The sequence below is a fragment of the Chenopodium album genome, chromosome 9, assembly GCF_948465745.1.
Source record: "Chenopodium album chromosome 9, dcCheAlbu1.1, whole genome shotgun sequence".
Classification (NCBI taxonomy): domain Eukaryota; kingdom Viridiplantae; phylum Streptophyta; class Magnoliopsida; order Caryophyllales; family Amaranthaceae; genus Chenopodium; species Chenopodium album.
In genome coordinates this window covers 25,560,470-25,578,925 of record NC_137842.1, presented here as the reverse complement: position 1 = coordinate 25,578,925, position 18,456 = coordinate 25,560,470, and the positions used below count along the sequence as shown (strand labels likewise).

The window sequence follows — 18,456 nt, the reverse complement described above, 5'->3', positions numbered from 1 at the left end:
AGTCTTCTCAGTTTTAGTTACTTCTTCCATCTCCAAGATCAATTTCACCTAGGCTGCACAAACACTTGAAAAGTCTTTATGAGATGAGTTTGCTGTAACTTAAGTTCCTCATCATCAAAACCTTTAAACATCAACACATGGACTGTTCAAACATATGAATTTAATAAAATACGATTTTTTAAGCACTCTCGGGATTAAATATTAAACCCGACCAATAGTGGCAGTGAAAGGTTGTTCATCATCGGGTTTGGTTTTGGGGAGACATTTTTAGGTGTCTACAATAATCAACAATATTTACCCCTTAAAATTAACAATCAAAAGGCTTCAAAATCGGAGAAAAAAAAAACAACAACAAAAGAAATGTACTTATTGCGTTCATAAAGAGGGAAATCCCTTATCTTAGCGAATTTCTTATCAACTTTATTAACCAAAGACCGGTAGATTTCAATCATGGGTATCCCACTATTGTGTTGTGCCATTTTATAGTATCATTCTCTTCTTTCTCTCTCATCATCAGACTCAATTGTCCACCTAGAAGAGGGACTAACAAATAGAGAAAGAAGAAGCCTCTTACAAATAATTCAACAAACCTAGAATTAAAATTTTAAAAAAAAACAATTAAAATGAATACAAACCAGTAGAAGAGTGAAGAACATGAGCAATAACAACAACAACAAGATCTCGAGGTTAAGCAAGGTCTTCAATACCAAAGTCGTCATTCCAGTGACCAATAAAAAACTAATATATTCACTTCATTTTAACATACTTAAACTCAACCTAAAAAAGAAAAAGAATTAACCTTCAATAGCTTATCTGGGAGTCTTGAATTCCAAACTAATGCTCTTCCATAACTTGTTTCCTCTTTTCCCGGGACGCTTTCCCTTTCCTGTTTTCTTCAAGCTGCAATTTCCATAATATTATTAAAATAGAATAATTTAACTTAATTATTTAGTAAATTTAGCATTTTACAGAATTGGATGATTACCTCATAAACACTTTACTGCTTCAAGGCCTTCTCGGTCTGTTTTACAAATAGTGAAATGTAAATTAATTATATGATAACATAAATTCTATAGGATTATATAATAAGATCGAAATTTAGTAAATCAAAGTAAATGATATGCCTTCTTAACCACGCCATATTGTATCCGAAGTCTCCTCTTCTCTCCATTTCTTCTTTATGAATATTTTTCTATGAAATTAGGGTTTTCATATTAGATAAATAAATTGAAAATCCACAAAATTACTTCCCTAAAAAAAATCAAAATTTACCCATAAAAAAAAAAACAAAAACAAAAAAAAAATTCAAAGCTCTGGTTGGCAAAACTTTTGAAGCTCTTGTTAGCAAAGCATGCTTCATCTCCGTAGCCTTCTAGCTAAGAGAAATGCAAGAGAGAGAAAGCGAGAAAACTGAAAGAGGATCAGAGGAGTGAGAAAGTTGATGCATTCAAGCTAAGTTGAATGTCTATAGCTCTGAAGTATAATAACTCATCAATCAAGAAAGGAGAAAGAAGAAAATTCCAAGGTAAAAAGTAAGTAAGAATGATTCATAAAACAAAGGAAAGGAGGAAAAAATGACACATCAGCTCTTTCACACATGTGGTTACTGTTCATAAGGGAGTAAAGTGAAACCTTTTAAGGGGTGAGGATTATTATTTTTCCCTTAGGCCGTTTTTACGTTCTTTTTCTTAGCCCTAGTTTTTCTCATGAGCAATTCCATGGATTCTCCTTGGATTGTTCTTCAGCTTATTAATTTTATTTATTAAGGTATTTTATTTCTATTTTCTTGCTTTTAATTATGTTTTCTTCCTTAGATTTAGTTTTTATTATTTATTTCATGCTAGAGTAGTTTATTTCTAGGGTTTGGGAATCCATGTTTATATTATGAATCCTGATTGATAATTTTAATATTTTGATTATTGATTTCTCTAATTCATAATGTTTTATTGTTAATTTTGCAACCTGATCAATTGTTTGATTAATTATTTTTAATAAGAGTTTGAATCGAAAGATCTTACTTTTAGAGGTGTCTTGGGTAAAAATACCCTAGACAGGTGGACCAATGAGAGGAGGCCACGTGGTGAGCTCAGGATGGCTTAAGTGGCCCAATATCCTCTTGACACGTGGCCCCCTCAGATAGGCTTCTGAAATGGCGGCCTTCAAGGGCCCAAATCCCTAGAAGCGCCGTAAAACGGCGCAGCCCACTAAAATCTAGGTCAAGTGACCTAGATAGAGGCACATTCTTCAACGACCCTATAAATAGGGAGATATTTCCCCATTTTGGGGACACATTCAATCATTTATTACACCTACTTTCTCTCTCATCAGAGAATCACCTGAGCTTTGAATCCAAGCAGATCCCCACCTAAATTTCCGCACTCTTTATTCTCTTTCAAGTTACTAACTTGATCTTCGGAGGCGGAGCTCCAATCACCCAGAGTCTCCGATGTTTTGCAGGTACAACTCAGCCGGACCAATCTTTGTGACGTAACTCTCTAGAGGGACAAAAACACCCAAAACATTTGGCGTCCTCTATGGGGAGAGTACCTCAAGGATGGTTCAAGAGTCTGTACCACCTCCTAATAAGCGTCCAGGCGACGACCCGGAAGTTTTCACGGACCAAGAGGATGAAGATCCTCGGGTCGAAACTTATATAGCCGAGGATGGTTCCCTGATAACCAAGCGCAGTCGGCCCAAAGATATTCTAGAGCGGGGTGCCAACCAAGCGGGTACAAATCGACCCCCTAGGCAGCCAGAAGGGGAAACCCATACGGCCAGCGGATCAGCTTCCATCACTCGAGACGAACTCGTGAAGTTCATGACAAGTTTCAACGGTGAAATTAAAGATCTGATCACGAAGAGCCGGGCTGGCCCAAGTATGGGTCAGTCGGCAAAAAAGACTCCTCTGGAGAAGGGGAAGTCAGTCAGAGATCGGCAGCCAACTCCTCATCCAAAGGAGAAGGTAGCCGGGACCATTGATTGGTCCAAAATTCTTCTGCCTAAGAGCAATGCCAACAATCCCCGCCAGACTCAACAGCCGATAGGAAGCAAAAAGTCAACTCTTGACGCCCGGGAGATCATCACCCGCAAGAGAAATAAGCAATTGTCTTAGGCGGCTTCTACGTCGAACTTTCCAGACAGCTTCAACAACACCTCTGCAGGAAATGTACCTTCCTTACATGAGAGCCAAACAGGCGGTAATACCGTCTATTCTGGTCCTCAGATGATTGGGACTGCACCTTATGTACCTTTTCAGGTCTACGGCCAGTATCCTCTCTATTTCATGCAGCTGACCCTCTTTGGAGGTCAGGCGGCATACAACAACGTCCAGCCATTGGACTGGCAGCTTCGTCTGCTCCGCTGGGGTGAACAACCTTCTGCGTTCACCCGGGAGATAACCGAGGCGGCACAGCCGGCCAAGGTTAAAAATCTGTTGGTAGGCACCTATGACGGTACCTCCAACCCGAAAGATCACCTCATGGCTTACACCAACCTCTTGTACTTACAGGGGTTGGATGATGCCACTTGGTGTCGATGCTTCCCGGCTACATTGAAGGGCATTGCCCAACAATGGTTTGGCAACTTGCCAGTCGGGTCCATTGATAGTTTCGGGAAGCTTGCCTTCCTGTTTGCTTCCAACTTCTTGATGAACATCCCTGCAAAGAAAACAAGTCTTGACTTGAGCACCATTAAGGAGGGGGGGAGAGAAGGATTGCGCTCCTATGTCAGGCGGTTCAATCTGATCAGAATTCAGATTCAAGGACTGTCTGATGAGGTACCTTTTACAGACTTTTTCAAGGGTATGAAAGACGGGTCAACTTTTAAGTTCGACCTAGTCAGAAAAGGGGCTTTCACTTTACAGGAGGCCCTGAGGGAGGCGGAAAGCTTTATTCAAGCAACATACCTCTGCTCGCCTGGAAACTAGACGGACTCTAAGAAGTCTGATAAGCAGAAAGACAGCCGGCCTGCTCAGCCGGCCAAGAAAAAAGAAGAGAGCAAGAAAAGAAAAGAAGTCTGGGCGGTTAGTGATTCTGACTAGCCGTCTCAGAAGAAGAAGAAAGAATTTAAACCGTACGTTCCTAAGTACGAGTTTAACAAGGACTGCAACTCCATCCTCATGGAGATCAAGGACCGGCTGTCTCTAGAGAAGCCGAATCCAATGAAAAGTTCCATTCAATCAAGGAAAAAAAATAAATTCTGCCAATACCATGAGGAAGTTGGCCATGACACCAATGACTGCTTCAACCTTCAACGGGCGTTGGACCGTTTGGCTGACAAGGGGATGTTAAAGTCCTATATCTCTAAGTCCAAAGGGACTTATAAGAAGAACCCAGGGCAGTCGTCTAAGACACCCCATCCTGCTAGCAGTTCGGACACTAATAAGGAGTCGGTCTACACCATAGCAGGCAGGTTCTCATACGGTGGCCCTACTATCCGGGGCACCAAGAGCCATCTTCAAAAGATGGACAATGATAATGATGATCAAGCGTCTGCTATCTCCTCCTTCCCATACGTTCTGATCACTAAGAAGGATAGGGGCAGCGTTCGCCATCCGCATGACGACCTGGTCGTCATTGAATGTAAGGTTGCCAACCAGCTGGTTGGACGAATCCTTATTTACACCGGCAGCTCATCGGACATCATCAGTCTCTGGTGCCAGCAAAAGCTGAAATACAACGTCAGCAGCATGCATCCGGTTACACACCCCCTGGTTGGCTTTGGGGGTGGAATGGTTTACCTAGTCGGAAGGGTTAATTTACCAATCCGGCTGGGTGAAAAAGGAAAAGGTCGACACCTGGTCGTCAAGTTCTTGGTTGTTGAGGAACTGACCGCCTATAACATTATTCTAGGCCGGCCAACCCTTAGCGAAGCCAAGGCTGTAATCATCCCTTCCCTCATGCTCATCAAGTATGAGAGGGATGACGGCTCTGTTGGTTCCTTGAATGGGGATCAAAAGACGGCCCGCGAGTGCTACCTCTCAGCCGTCAAAGATACTGTGACCCTAGGCGATCAAGGCCTAGAACCAATAGACCTTGACAATCTCAAGGATGCTGATGCCTCCCCAGCCCCAGCCCTACCAGCAGTCGGGAAGAAAAGAAACGCCCCGCTGTTGGTGGAGGTGAAGAAAGAGAAAAAATAGCAATCACTGACCGGGGAGCGATCAGCTGAGCTCCGTCCCCAGCCGGCTAGAGACCATATTGATATACCTCTGAACGACAGCCGTCCAGAGCATACTATTATGGTTGGGACGGCTGCTCATGCTGAATTGGATGCAGATCTACACCTCCTGCTGAAGGAATTCAAAGACATTTTTGCCTTTGAAGTGGAGGAGATGCCAGGCGTTAGCTCGAATCTTGCTGTCCACAAACTCGTCATGGATCCTAAAGAGAAGCCCATCCGGCAAAAGAAAAGAAATCACGGGGAGGAGAGAAGTCAGGCGGCAACTGCCGAAGTAAAAAAGCTGTTGTACGCTGGGTTCATTCGGCCATGTAATTTTGCCGACTGGGTGGCGAATGCTGTGCTTGTAAAGAAGCCGAATGGTACCTGGCGTATGTGTGTTGATTACACATACCTCAACAAGGCATGTCCCAAGGACAGTTACCCACTTCCAAAGATCGACAGTTTGGTCGATTCGACAACCGGGCATGCCTTGATGAGTTTCATGGATGCCTACTCCGGCTTCCATCAGATACCCCTGTGGAAAAAAGATTAAGAGAAGACGACCTTCGTCACTGATCAGGGGTTATTCTGTTACACTATGATGTCGTTTGGCTTGAAAAATGCACCGGCTACATTCCAACGGATGATTAATACGGTCTTCATTAATCAAATTGGGAGGAATGTGGAGGCGTACATTGATGACATGATAGTCAAATTCCAGCAGCAGGCGGATCACCTTGCTGATCTCCGAGAAACCTTCACCACACTCAGGCGGCATAAGGTTATGTTAAACTCTAAGAAATGCGTCTTTGGTGTTGAGTCTGGGAAGTTTCTCGGGTTCCTGATTGATCAAAGTGGGATAGATGCTAACCCCGAGAAGATACAGGCGGTAATTGACATGAAGTCACCCCGCACTGTCAAGGAAGCACAAAGGCTAACCAGTTGCCTGGCGGCTTTGGGGAGGTTCCTCAGCCGGTCAGGTGACAAATGCCATTACTTCTTCCAAGCAATGAGGAAGAAGACCAGATTTGAATAGGGGGATGATGCTGAGGCGACCTTTCAAAAGTTGAAAGAGTACTTGCACTCTTTGCCAAGGCTTATTAGCCCTCTTCCCAAAGAGTCGTTATATATGTACCTAGCCGTCTCAAATCATGCTCTCAGTGCTGTTCTCCTTGCTGAGAGAGACGACATTCAGCTCCCGGTCTATTTCATTAGCCATGTTCTAAAAAATGCTGAGCTCCGGTATCCCATGGTTGAAAATTTTAGCCTTGCCTTATGTATGGCCTTCAAGAAATTGAAGCCGTATTTTCTGGCCCATCCGGTGGTAATTTACACCGATCAGCCCCTCAAGCGGCCAATGTCTACCTTAGAATCATCCGGCAGAATGCTGAAATGGGCTATTGAAATGCAAAGTCTTGAAATCACTTTTGAACCTAGAAAGGCAGTGAAAGGTCAGGCGTTTGCCAACTTCATTGTTGAAATGATACGACTGGTTCAACCGGATAACATTGATCAGGTTTGGAAGGTGAATGTAGACAGGAGCTCGACGAAGAACAGCTGCGGTGTAGGAATTATATATGAGTCCCCTGAGGGGGACATATTTGAATATGCACTGCAGTTTAAGTTTCAAGCCTCAAATAACGAGGCGGAATATGAAGCCCTGCTAGCCGGAATTCGCATGTGTAAGGCAGCAGGGGCAACTAAAATTGACGCTTACTCTGATTCACAGTTGGTCGTAAGCCAGTATGAGGGAAAATATAAGGCAACTCATCCAGCTATGATCAATTACCTTTAGGCAGTCAAAGAAGAGGTCGGGGCACTTGAGGAATTCCGTTTGAGTCAAGTGCCCAGGTCAGATAACAACCAGGCGGATGCGTTGTCCAAATTTGCTTCATCCGCCTGCTGTGATACGCCTCGGTCAGTCTTTTGGGAAGTTTTTGAAAAGAGAAGTATATATGAAGAGCCCATTGGAACCCTGGACCGGACCTCTACCTAGATGGATGGCATCCGGGCATATTTAGCAGACGGCATACTTCCTGATTCACCACAGGAAGAAGCCGTCATGAAGAAGCGAGTACAAAACTTCGAGTTGAGAAACGGAGAGCTCTTCAAGGCGGGTTTCCTTAAACCTCTATTGAAGTGTGATACCCCAGAAAAGGGGAAAGATGTTCTTGAAGAAATGCTGGATACTATGCCTCTCATATAGGCGGCAGGGCCCTAGCCGTCAAAGCCAGGCGACATTACTTTTAGCCTACTCTTGAAGCAGACGCTATAGAGTTGGTGAAGAAGTGTGACAAATGCCAGAGGTTTGGCAAGCTTATTCACCGCCCGGCTACTGATCTGACGGCAATCTACAGCCTTGTCCCGTTTGCTTAATGGGGCATGGATATCTTGGGTGCTTATGCGCCTGCTCCAGGTGGAAAGCGCTATATTTTGGTGGCTGTGGATTACTTTACCAAATGGGTAGAAGCTGAGCCAGTCAAGAACATCAAGACAAAGGATGCCATCTCTTTCATTTGGAAGAATATCATCACCCGATTCGGGGTACCTATGTCTATGGTGTATGATAATGGCCCTTAGTTTGAAACGCCTCACCTTAAGACTTGGTTGGGAGATCAGGGTATCTCACATTGTTTTGCATCAGTCGGCCGACCCCAAGCAAACGCCCAAGTTAAAGCCTTCAACAAGCTCATCTCAGACGGCATAAAAAAGAAAATTGAAAGAGTCGGTGGCTTATGGGCAGAAGACCTAATTCATGTCCTATGGGCCATCCGGACGACTGTCAAAGGGGCAACCGGTGAAACCCCATTTCTTATGGTATACAGTGCTGAAGCCGTCTTGCCCATTGAACATTACGAGCCGACTCTCAGAGTCATGCTTTATGATGAAAGGCAAATTAGGAGGCCATGCGGCTAGCATTGGACTCCCTCCCGGAACGCAGGGGCAATGCTGCCCTACGCCATGAGATATACCGTCTGAGAATGACCAGATCCTACAACAAGAAAGTACGCAAGCGTCCTTTGAAAGTTGACGACTTTGTGTTACGTAAAATGGAGGCAACCGGTAGGGCCAATGAGGCTGGAAAGCTAACTCCTAATTAGGAAGGCCCCTACCGTATTTATGAAGAAGTCAGGGATGGCACTTACAGTTTGGAAACTCCAGACGGCCGGCGTCTACCTCGAACTTGGAATGTAGATAATTTAAAAAAGTACTACTTCTAAGAAATATAATTTTTTTGTAAACAGTGAGTCCATCAATGAGAAATCAGGCTTTGTTTGCAAAATTGTTTTGCTATCTTTATAATTACTTATCCGCCTGGGTTATTCTCAGACGGAACTTTTGCTTAACTATCTAAGTTTAACACTTAGTGTAGATTCAATGATATAATTACTTATCCGCCTGGGTAATACTCAGACGGACTACTTGTTTAACCAACTAAATTTGATACTTAGTGTAATTTTATGTTATAATTACCATTCCGCATGGGTAATACCCAGACGGACTAATTGCTTAACCAACTAAAATTGACATTTAGTGTAAATATGATATCGCGTGGCCAATGGCCAGCTTGAAAAAACTAAGTGCAAAAACGCTTAGTGGCTATACAACCGGTCTTAAACAAGACCAAAGGCCAAATGGCTGGATGGTTGCTTATTTTATAAAACCGCCTGTCCCAACATGGACAATGGCGTCCGGCGACAACCCTCCGGGTGCAATCATTGCAAAGAACACACTCTTCGTCAGTTCTACGTACCTATGCAGACGACAAAGATTGAACGACAAAATTGGTCAACTCATAGCCGTCTGACCAGAATAATCTATGAGAAACGATTAAGTTACCGAATACCAGATGCCCCGATGCATCAGTCGGTTGCCGGCTGAAGTTTCCACTTAGATTATTTATTCCAAAGTTGCACTCTATCTCCTAATTGGGGAAAAAGATTTTGTGTAATGGCTATGTAATAATCCTAGACGGAATATTGCCATCTAGGTAAGAGACTCGAAGCACCCGTTCTAATGGCCGGCTGTGCTCTTGGTTTGGGGCAATCACCATTGTAATTGATTGGCCTTAAAAAACCTCATACTTCTCCAAGTATCAAGTGTTTTCAAGCCAATCAATCAATTTGAAATGAAACCAACCACACAGCCGTCTAGGGGCAAGAGCACCCGAATTGGAAATTGCTGCATGCTTTTTTAAGTTGGGCAAAATATTAAAGAATTGCAGTATATACGCAAAATCCAAAAAATTCAAACACAAACATGTATAAACAACCGACTGAGTCGGATTACTTCATATAAATATTAAGGATGGCACTAAGGCCATAATAATTGTTAACCGGACTCATATCCAGTGAAAAAGCAAAGAAATAATTGTTTACCCAACTCAACATTTGGTAAAGATACAACATACTCGGCTTACAAGCTGAAAAAGAAAGAATTTTAGCTTGGCATACTGCCGCTGAATTTGGGGAGGCTTGCCTAAGGCTGAGGTGGAAGCTGCTGCTCCGGCTGGTCTTGGCCGGTTGGGAGGGCTTCAGATTGGTCATCAGCTACTTGAGGCTGATTACCTTCATTTCGCTCTTCCTCCGCCAGCTCCTCATTGTCCGAGACTTCATACCCTTGCTCGGCAGCCCAATCTTAGAAGCAAGGCGGAGGAGCCTCACCCAACACTTTGGCATCGTACACCGCTGTGGCGTAATCATACCTAAGCTTATAGACCTCGAAGTCTACATCTGGGTAGAGCAGCCCCTACGTTATCTTCAGGCGGGCTTCGTTGTCCCGCTCGTTCTCTTCTATCATCCTTTTTTGCTCTTGGGCGATCTCATCCGATTGCTTACTCCGCAGATTGACGATCTCGACCCCCAGACTGGAGACGTTTGCCCGGATTTGGGCGTTTTCCTAGTCAGCATCTTCTAATGCCTTGAGCTCAGAATTGGCATCCTTCAGTTTTTGCTCAAGGTCATTAGCCCGGCTGGTGGCTTCATCATTTGCAGCCGTCAAGCTTCGGACCAGCTCCTCCTGTTTCAACTCTACTGCTTGAATCTCTAAATCACACATATAATTAGCATATTCAGCAGAGTTGAGGTTTTCAAGGGTCCTCCGTTTGGCGTCATTTATCTCTTCTTTTTTCCGCCTGAAGGGGCCTTAGAGCCTGTCCACTCTCAGCATTACCTGAGAAAAGAGAAGCCGGATTATGGCATATTTAGTTAAACTAAAGAAAAGATATCAGAGTTAAGGTGGGGATTCTTTACCTCATCCAGCTGGCCCATTATCCGGTCGAAGTCCACTACCTGCAGATTAGGTATTGAATTCTTCTCTGACCGGGTGAGGGTCCTCACCATCCGTTTTGCAAAACCAACAAGATCTGGCTCGTCGGATGTAAGATCTTCACCAAAAGTAGAAGTACTCTGTGAGAAGGAAGCAGCATAGTTGGCATTCATCCGTTGCCGACTGTTGACTGAACTCCCGGAGGGGTCTACCTTTGTCTTGACTCTCATAAAGTCAAGTGGCAAAGGTATTTCAATCTTTCCCTTACCTTGGGTTTCCAGATGGGGCTTAGGAGCCTCCTCCTCCCTGGTTGTTTCCGCACCGGCTGCAACATTAGGTGGCGGACCACCCTTCGATGCCGTGGAGGCATCCGACGCATTCTGCTGCGAACGCTCTAAGCCTTTGCTCAGAATCTTCATTGCAGTAGAGGATTTGCCACTGGTCGTGGGACGATCGGTTTTGGCAGTAGAGCTTGACCGGGGAGGGTCCTTCCTGGGGGGCCTTGGCAGCCGGAGCCTTTTCCAAATCCTCTCCTTGCCTTTTGAAAATCTTGGAGAAGGATCGAGGCATGCGTTTTGTAGAGTCCTGCAAATTAAGAAAGTTAAATATACCCAACCGGCAAGTTGCCTTTGCAAAAAAAAAAGATATATATATATATATATATATATATATATATATATATATATATATATATATATATATATATATATATATATATAATATTAATACTAAGTCAGGCGGTCTTACCCAGCCTTTCTTGGACTCTTTGTCTTCAACGACTGCTTTCTTTGTAATAGCAGCCTCCTTGCGCAATAGCGCCGCTGACTTAGCCGGGGTTTTGGCTAGGTCAACCATCTTCAAGGCACCGGCTGCACGAAGAAAATAAAAGTTAGAAGAAATTATGGAAAGTTTGTAATTAAAAAAAATAAAGTTACAAACATTCCAGATGCAAGTTGATCTACCCTTGGGAAACATGGGGACTTAACCCACAGGCGGACAAGAAGCATTCGTCCTTGAAGTATTACGGGTGGGGGGTCCAGTTTATTGGAACTATAATATGAGTCCCATCCTCCATGGGCTCAGTAGTGGTTTCAAAGAAACCCGGCTCCATTATTTGTTCCCGGGCCCTAGTAAAGAGCGCCGGGAGGGGGCATTTCCTACTCAGAAGAACTGGTTCCTTGTTGTACCGGCGCAGTGTCCGGTTGTGTCTCAGAGTTGGTGAAGAAATCAAATAAAACTTATCTTTCCACCCTGACCACGACACCTTGTCGAAACTCATCAAGTATTGGGGCAAGGTAGAAAGAGTGTACCACGCCCCATGACCGCCTGGTGCCTTGCTCAAGTAATGCATATAAGCGAAGGCGGAGAAGCTGGGAGCTAAGTTCTGGAGCTCGCAGACGGCAATGTAACTAAAAATGTTCACCCATGAGTTGGGGGTGAGCTGCCAAACTCCCAAATCATACCCCTTTAGGATTTTCCTAATCCCGGTATGGAGGGGGAACCGGAGGCCGGCTTCTATAACCGCCTCGTAGCAGACAAAGTAGTGGTCTACATTATCAATGTCATCGTCCCATGCCATTACTTCATCAGCAGGCGAGACGATAATATCTCACCCCTTTCCAAAGGGGTGCTTCTCTTTGAAGGCCTTAAAACCGCTATTTAACAGGGCAATGTCACCTGGAAGCATTCTAATTCTTTTAGGGTTGGGGTTATCAGCGAATTTCGGCGGCTGCTGATAGTCAGCCGCAAAGGATGAAGAGGGAGCCTCTTCATAAGAACCACTCTCATCCAAATCCTCATGTTCCCCATCCGGAACAATCTCATCGGCTGGCACTGCCATAGTGCGCCGACTCCTAGACTTTCTGGCCGTCTGTTTGACTCTAGCCATTGTGTCCTGCACAGACACAGATAGGGAGGAATTCGGAGATGAGCACAGCAATTCTGACAGTCCATAAAAGGCACCCCCTGTTCTAGACTAAGCCGTTCTAGGGGACCGGCTAAGTGTCCTAGGCAGTGCCGAGTGTGTGGATTGAGAACTCATTTTTACTTCTAAACTATATATACAAGCGGAGAAAGAATGTATACAAGTTGAAAAAGAGAAAAGCTAAAGATGGTACAGGCGATTACCTTACTTTAGCTCTGAAAAATCTGAAAATAGCTACAGACGGTGAACCGGGTGTTGCAACGTTAGCACGCAGGAATCGTGAAAATTCTCACGCAGACGGAAGCAGAGTGTCTCTCTCTAAAATTCTCCTTTTTCTCTCTCTAGAAAGTCAAAGAAAATGAAATAGTGAGAAAAAGGAGGGGGGTAAACTTCTATTTATAGAAGGGTGAAACGGGGGCATTCCTGTTTGAATTTCAAATTACTATCCGTTGTTATTGTTCACCCTTGATGGGTGGACACGTGTCACAAGTGTCACGTGACATGCACGTGACCCCTGTGAGGGGAAAATGTTTAGGGTAAAACTACCCTAGACAGGTGGACCAATGAGAGGAGGCCACGTGGTGAGCTCACGATGGCTCAAGTGGCCCAATATCCTCTTGACATGTGGCCCCCTCAGATAGGCTTATGAAATGGCGGCCTTCAAGGGCCCAAATCCCTATAAGCGCCGTAAAACGGCGCACCCCACTAAAATCTAGGTCAAGTGACCTAGATAGGGGCACATTCTCCAACGACCCTATAAATAGGGAGATATTTCCCCATTTTGGGGACATATTCAATTATTTATTACACCAACTTTCTCTCTCATCGCAGAATCACCTGAGCTTGGAATCCAAGCAGATCCCCACCTAAATTTCTGCACTCTTTATTCTCTTTCAAGTTACTAACTTGATCTTCGGAGGCGGAGCTCCAACCACCCGGAGTCTCCGTTGTTTTGCAGGTACAACTCAGCCGGACCAATCTTTGTGACGTAACTCTCCCGAGGGACAAAAACACCCAAAACAAGAGGCTTGACTACAATTAGCAATTCTGATTATGTTAGCGATCGAACTACATATGTTGAATTGAGAGCATTAAGACCCGACCGTAGGCTTACCAATTGCTCTAGATAATTGATTGATTGAATTGTTATTGATATTTGATAGATTTAGAACTATAAACATGGTGAACCATAACCCTAGGTCTTTTTATTTATTATCTTTTCCCTCTTTTAATTTAGACTATATTTTTATCCCAATTTCGAGACAATGTTTAGTTTCTCCATACCTTGAAAGCTAGATTGAATAGCCATCTCTCTGTGGATTCAACCCTACTTACCTTATTGCATTATTAGTTGGTTTTGTTAGGAAATTATTTTTTTACAGGTGTACGACAACCTATCAGTACCTAGTAAAAGACACACTAACATTTCCATGATAGAAAATCTATTCTAAAAAGAAAAGAAAATGAAAGCAATAAAACACGGGTTACTTCCAGAGAAAGTCTTGCTTAAGGTCCAAGGTTAACCGCTCTAGAAAATAATAATTCAATGCACGCAAGAGCTTGTCAAATGCACTACTACACATTTCGTAAGAGAGAAGATAGGAAAATGACGGGATAAGAACATGCAACAAGATTGTTGCACACAAGTGGGAAGGGAGATGCCAAAACAAAGAAGAAGAAGGATCAAAAGGAAAAACAAGAAAGTAAGAAGAAGGGGGAAAAATAAGAAGGGAAAGAAAAGAAAAAAGGCAAATCCTCTTCATAAAATTTTTGGTTTGCATATTTCCTCTCTTCCTCAACAATGATGAAATGAGGGACATGAAAATCTTCCATAGAAAAGGGCTCCTCCAATTGGCTCTTTAAGATAGGAAGGGAGAATAATAGGACAAGAAGGGATGTGGTCAAACCTTTGAGAAAAAGGGATATAGGGTAGCTACTCCCTCTACACAAGGTCTCACATCGCCAATGAGGGCATGAAAATCAACCATAGAGTCCTCAAATGAAGAACTCTCACAATCTACACCTCCTCAAGCTTAAAAACTTCAAGGGAATCAATCTCATCCTCCTTTGCACCATAATAAACAACCTTTCCTTCAACTATCTCAAAACCTAAGTCCTCAAAACCGTGCATAAGTGGATGTAGAGTAATCGTAAACTCATCTAAATTCCAATAAGCTTTCTCGATGAATTCATCCAAAAATCTATAAATTTTCATATGACTCTCACAAAAAAAATGGGACATTACCTCAAAAGAGTTTATGTATTCATAGATTGAAGGCTCATAAACATACACTTGAGGCTCATCATGATGGGAAAGAGGATTAGGATTTTCAAATTCAATTCTCTGTTCATTCTCAACTCCTTCACCATCACTCATATGCTTAGCAATGGGATCCTCACACCTTCTTGGTTGCTCAAAATTCACATCATCATCCTCAACACACACATTAGATTGCGGTTTTTTCACATACAAGCATCAAGGATAACAATTCATTTTCTAACTCTTCTTTTCTTTTCAATTCATCATTAAAAAGATCCTCACCCTCTCTAATCATCTCCAATTGGCTCCTTAAAGTTTCCATCATTTGTCTCTCTAAGGGCCTAAGATTAGGATTCATCTCTAACTCCCTTAAAGATTCTTCAATTTAGCTAAAGGGGACTAGAGACTCATCACAAGAGTTTAGAGAATGAAAAGGCAAAGAGGGTATATCAATAGTAAAAGAAGAGTCACAACCAAGGATATGATCATCATCATTACAAACATGAGCATTTTCATTAAAAAGGGGATTTGGGGCACATTCAATCATATGAGATTTGTCAACTTGAGCATGCACCTCATTATCCTGAACAAAAGAGGAAATAGAATTGGAAGCATTTGTTCTAGGTTCAACTATGGGATCATGTGACAAATCATGGGAAATCATGCAAGCATTAGAAGAATTAACACATTGCAAATCAAAATTAGAAGCATGATTACCCCCACTATGAACTCCCCAAGCAAACCAAACATAGAATTCCCAAGCATCATCAATAGAAAATGCTCTAAATATAACATTATGCATTCCTTTAACTATCTCCCTAGTTTGCTCATTCAAACCAAAATAACAAATCTCACAAGCCACTTAAAGATTACAACAATGATAGTCAAGAAATCCCTCAAGTCTATGGAAATATTCACAAAAAGGCTCATTGTTATATTGAGGAAATGATAGACATGCCATTTTTTACAAAGCAAACAAAAATCAAATAAAAAAAATATACAAAGACCTAGACTCAAGCAATAAAAAACACTCAAACATAGACACCGTTCCCCGGCAACGGCGCCATTTTGACGAGGAGTAGAACAAGGTCGCTGAAACTAATCCTCCATCGGTCAAACTAAATTTATAAACAATTAACCAACCTAAATACTAGTATAGAGACAAGTAAGGGTTGAACCCAAAGGAATGACAATGTTCAAGCGCTCTCAATTATGTGCCTAAGCTAGGTCGAAGTCCAAGATAAAGAGAGAACACTAACCAACTACCAAACAAAGATACCAAACAAAGAAACCAAACAAATAAAGCACTATGAACGAGGATCAACAAGTAATCATGACAATTGTAGCAACTTGGAAATACGTGCAAGTGAATGGTTATGAGGACTAATGGCAAGCCCAATCAAAAGAGTCAACAAGCTATCTCATCGAGGTCAAACTAGCGCCAACTACGAGAGACTCTAACGAGGAGCATCGCTAATCAAGCTCAATCGACAATTGCAATTCCTAAATCAATGGTCCGTATCATTAGAAACTACAACGCAATCTAGCATATTTCTCAAGGCCTAATCGAATTACAGATATGCAAACTTCCATTAATCAGTTTTATCTCAACAATTAATCAACACAATCCCCAAATTATGCACAATCAATCAATCATACAAGTTTCACCCAATCCCTAGAAAACAACTACTTTAACATCATCATCTAATAACCTAACAACTAAAGAAATAAGGAATCAACAATATATGGAGAACAACTACACTAATCAAGCATCAAACATCAAAATCAACCCAAACAAACATGAATATTAAACAAAGAAATAAAATGAGATAGAGTTAGAAATGCTCATTGATAATAGAGAAGATCTTTAACACAATTTTTACCATTGAATCTTCAATCTCTCAATCACCATTGAAATTCCTCACTTTCTCTCTCTAAAATCTACTCCTAAACTAACCCTAAAACTAGAGAGAGAGCTCTTAACTAAGCTAAAATTATGAATTCTAATTCTCCCCAAAACCTATTCTAAAACTTGCCCCAAAAATCGAGTTACAAAGATATATATAGGAGGCGCGAACAAAAACCGAGCAAGGAAGTACCCAGAGAAAGGGCAACCGCGCGAGCAGTGGTGGCGAGCCCTTTCATAGGGGTTGCGCGCCCGCGCAGGCATGTGGCACGCTCGATCCCGTGCTTTGCGTGCCCGCGCGTTTATGGGTTTCTTCGATCTTCTCGCGGCTTCGTGCGTTTGCTAATGTCTTCGAATGAGCGCGCAACATGATGATGACAAACACTAAGAGAGGCTGTCCCCAAAGCACTTGATTGTGGGTTCAACACCCCATCTTCATGAGAGCACGACTTGAAAGCACAAGAGCTAGAACTTGGAGAATCCACTTCCTTGCATCTTAAGCTTTCCAATTACCATGAGCTTGCTCCAAAAGCATCTTCCACCTTAGTAAATCACCAATATTAAGACACGGACCTCGTAAAATCCCTACAACCACGAAAATAGAGCAAATAAAGGAGAAAAGAGTAGAAAAACCAACAAAATGCACAAAAGCTACAAATATAAGAGAGGAAAGGTGAAATCAAGAGCAAAAGCATAAAACTAGGCATTTATTGAGCATGAAAGCTATGAAAAGAGGAAGAAAACAACCTAAATGCTCATCAAATGGGTGCCATTTATGTCACCCATCAGTGGCTCCGAGGGCCTAGAGTCCCCACTAGGTGCCAGCTAGGTTGTTTTCCTTTAGGTTGCACTAATGCAACCCGCGACCTAGCCCTGGCCGCCGGAGTCCCGGACACCGAAACTTAGCGAGCCTTTGACGACTCATCATCTTTTGAAGCAGGCGCCGACTACTTGATCGCAGGCCTAGGGGTAGCTAACTGGAAAAGCAAGAAAAAGGGTTCAATTAGAGATCATCGTTTGAGTTACATTAAAGCAAAGAACATTAAGTTAAAGTCCAGTTGGCCAAAGGTACTCCACCCCTATCCAGTAGGGTTGAAGGTAAGAACCTACATTTCTATTTCACTTGGCCCGGAGCAATGTCCGAACCAACCAGCAATGTAATGCTTCTCCAAGTAAGCAGGTCATGCGTAAAACAATAAAAAAATAAAAAAAAATATTTTCAAGGCAAAGAGATCAGTTGTACCCCCTTAGCCTTCTCATATTGATCTCTCATGAGCTTGTAACGCTCCATGTTGAACTCATTCATGTCCATGTCTCCCCTCTACGCTGGGTCGAGCTTGGTTGCGGCTTCCTCTGAAAATAAAAAAGCATTGGGAGTTAGTAAATTTTCAAAGAAAAAAAGTGACAATGTGTACAGCGAAGGTCAGCCTTGGGGATAGTTCTTAAGCAGGCCGAAGGAGGACATGATGATAGGATCCCTTAGCTAGATCACTAAGGGAATCCACCTCGGAATGACGGATACCCGGCGACCCCTCTAAATTCTCGCTTGACCCTGAAATAGTCAAGTTGATCGGCGTGGTCTGGGTGAAAGGGGGGGCGAGTCGGTCGGTGATCCCCTCGTCCAAGATGGAGGGGAAAGGAGTTAAATTTGTTCATCTTCTTGTTGAACTCTCGATCCCCTGTCTGGACAAGGTAGAATATATGCTTCTAGTCGCGCCATTTGGACGGCTTGAGCAGAGTCACCATGTATTTCGGCCGGGTGCTCAGAACAAACCACCCGTCTAAGTCTGCCTCCATCTTCGTCATATTGTGCATGGCACAGAAGACGGGAAAGTTGGGGATGAAGCCCATCCGAAGAATGGTCACCAAGTAACAAAAATGTTGACCCAGATGTTCAACGATAGCTCGATCAAAGCTTTCTAATATTCGTCTAGCAGC

General features: G+C 43.0%; 1 long non-coding RNA gene across 1 annotated transcript in view; it reads right to left on the bottom strand.

The window, feature by feature from the left end:
• Positions 1–660: 660 nt before the first annotated feature.
• Positions 661–18,456, bottom strand: part of LOC145559677 (uncharacterized) — a 98,634-nt gene continuing 80,838 nt past the window's right edge. Inside the window, exons 2-3 of the long non-coding RNA XR_014092862.1 lie at positions 986–1,021; positions 661–900 (exon numbers count right to left, since the gene is read on the bottom strand). This is a non-coding gene — a long non-coding RNA (uncharacterized LOC145559677). The remainder of the gene's footprint in view (positions 901–985; positions 1,022–18,456) is intronic.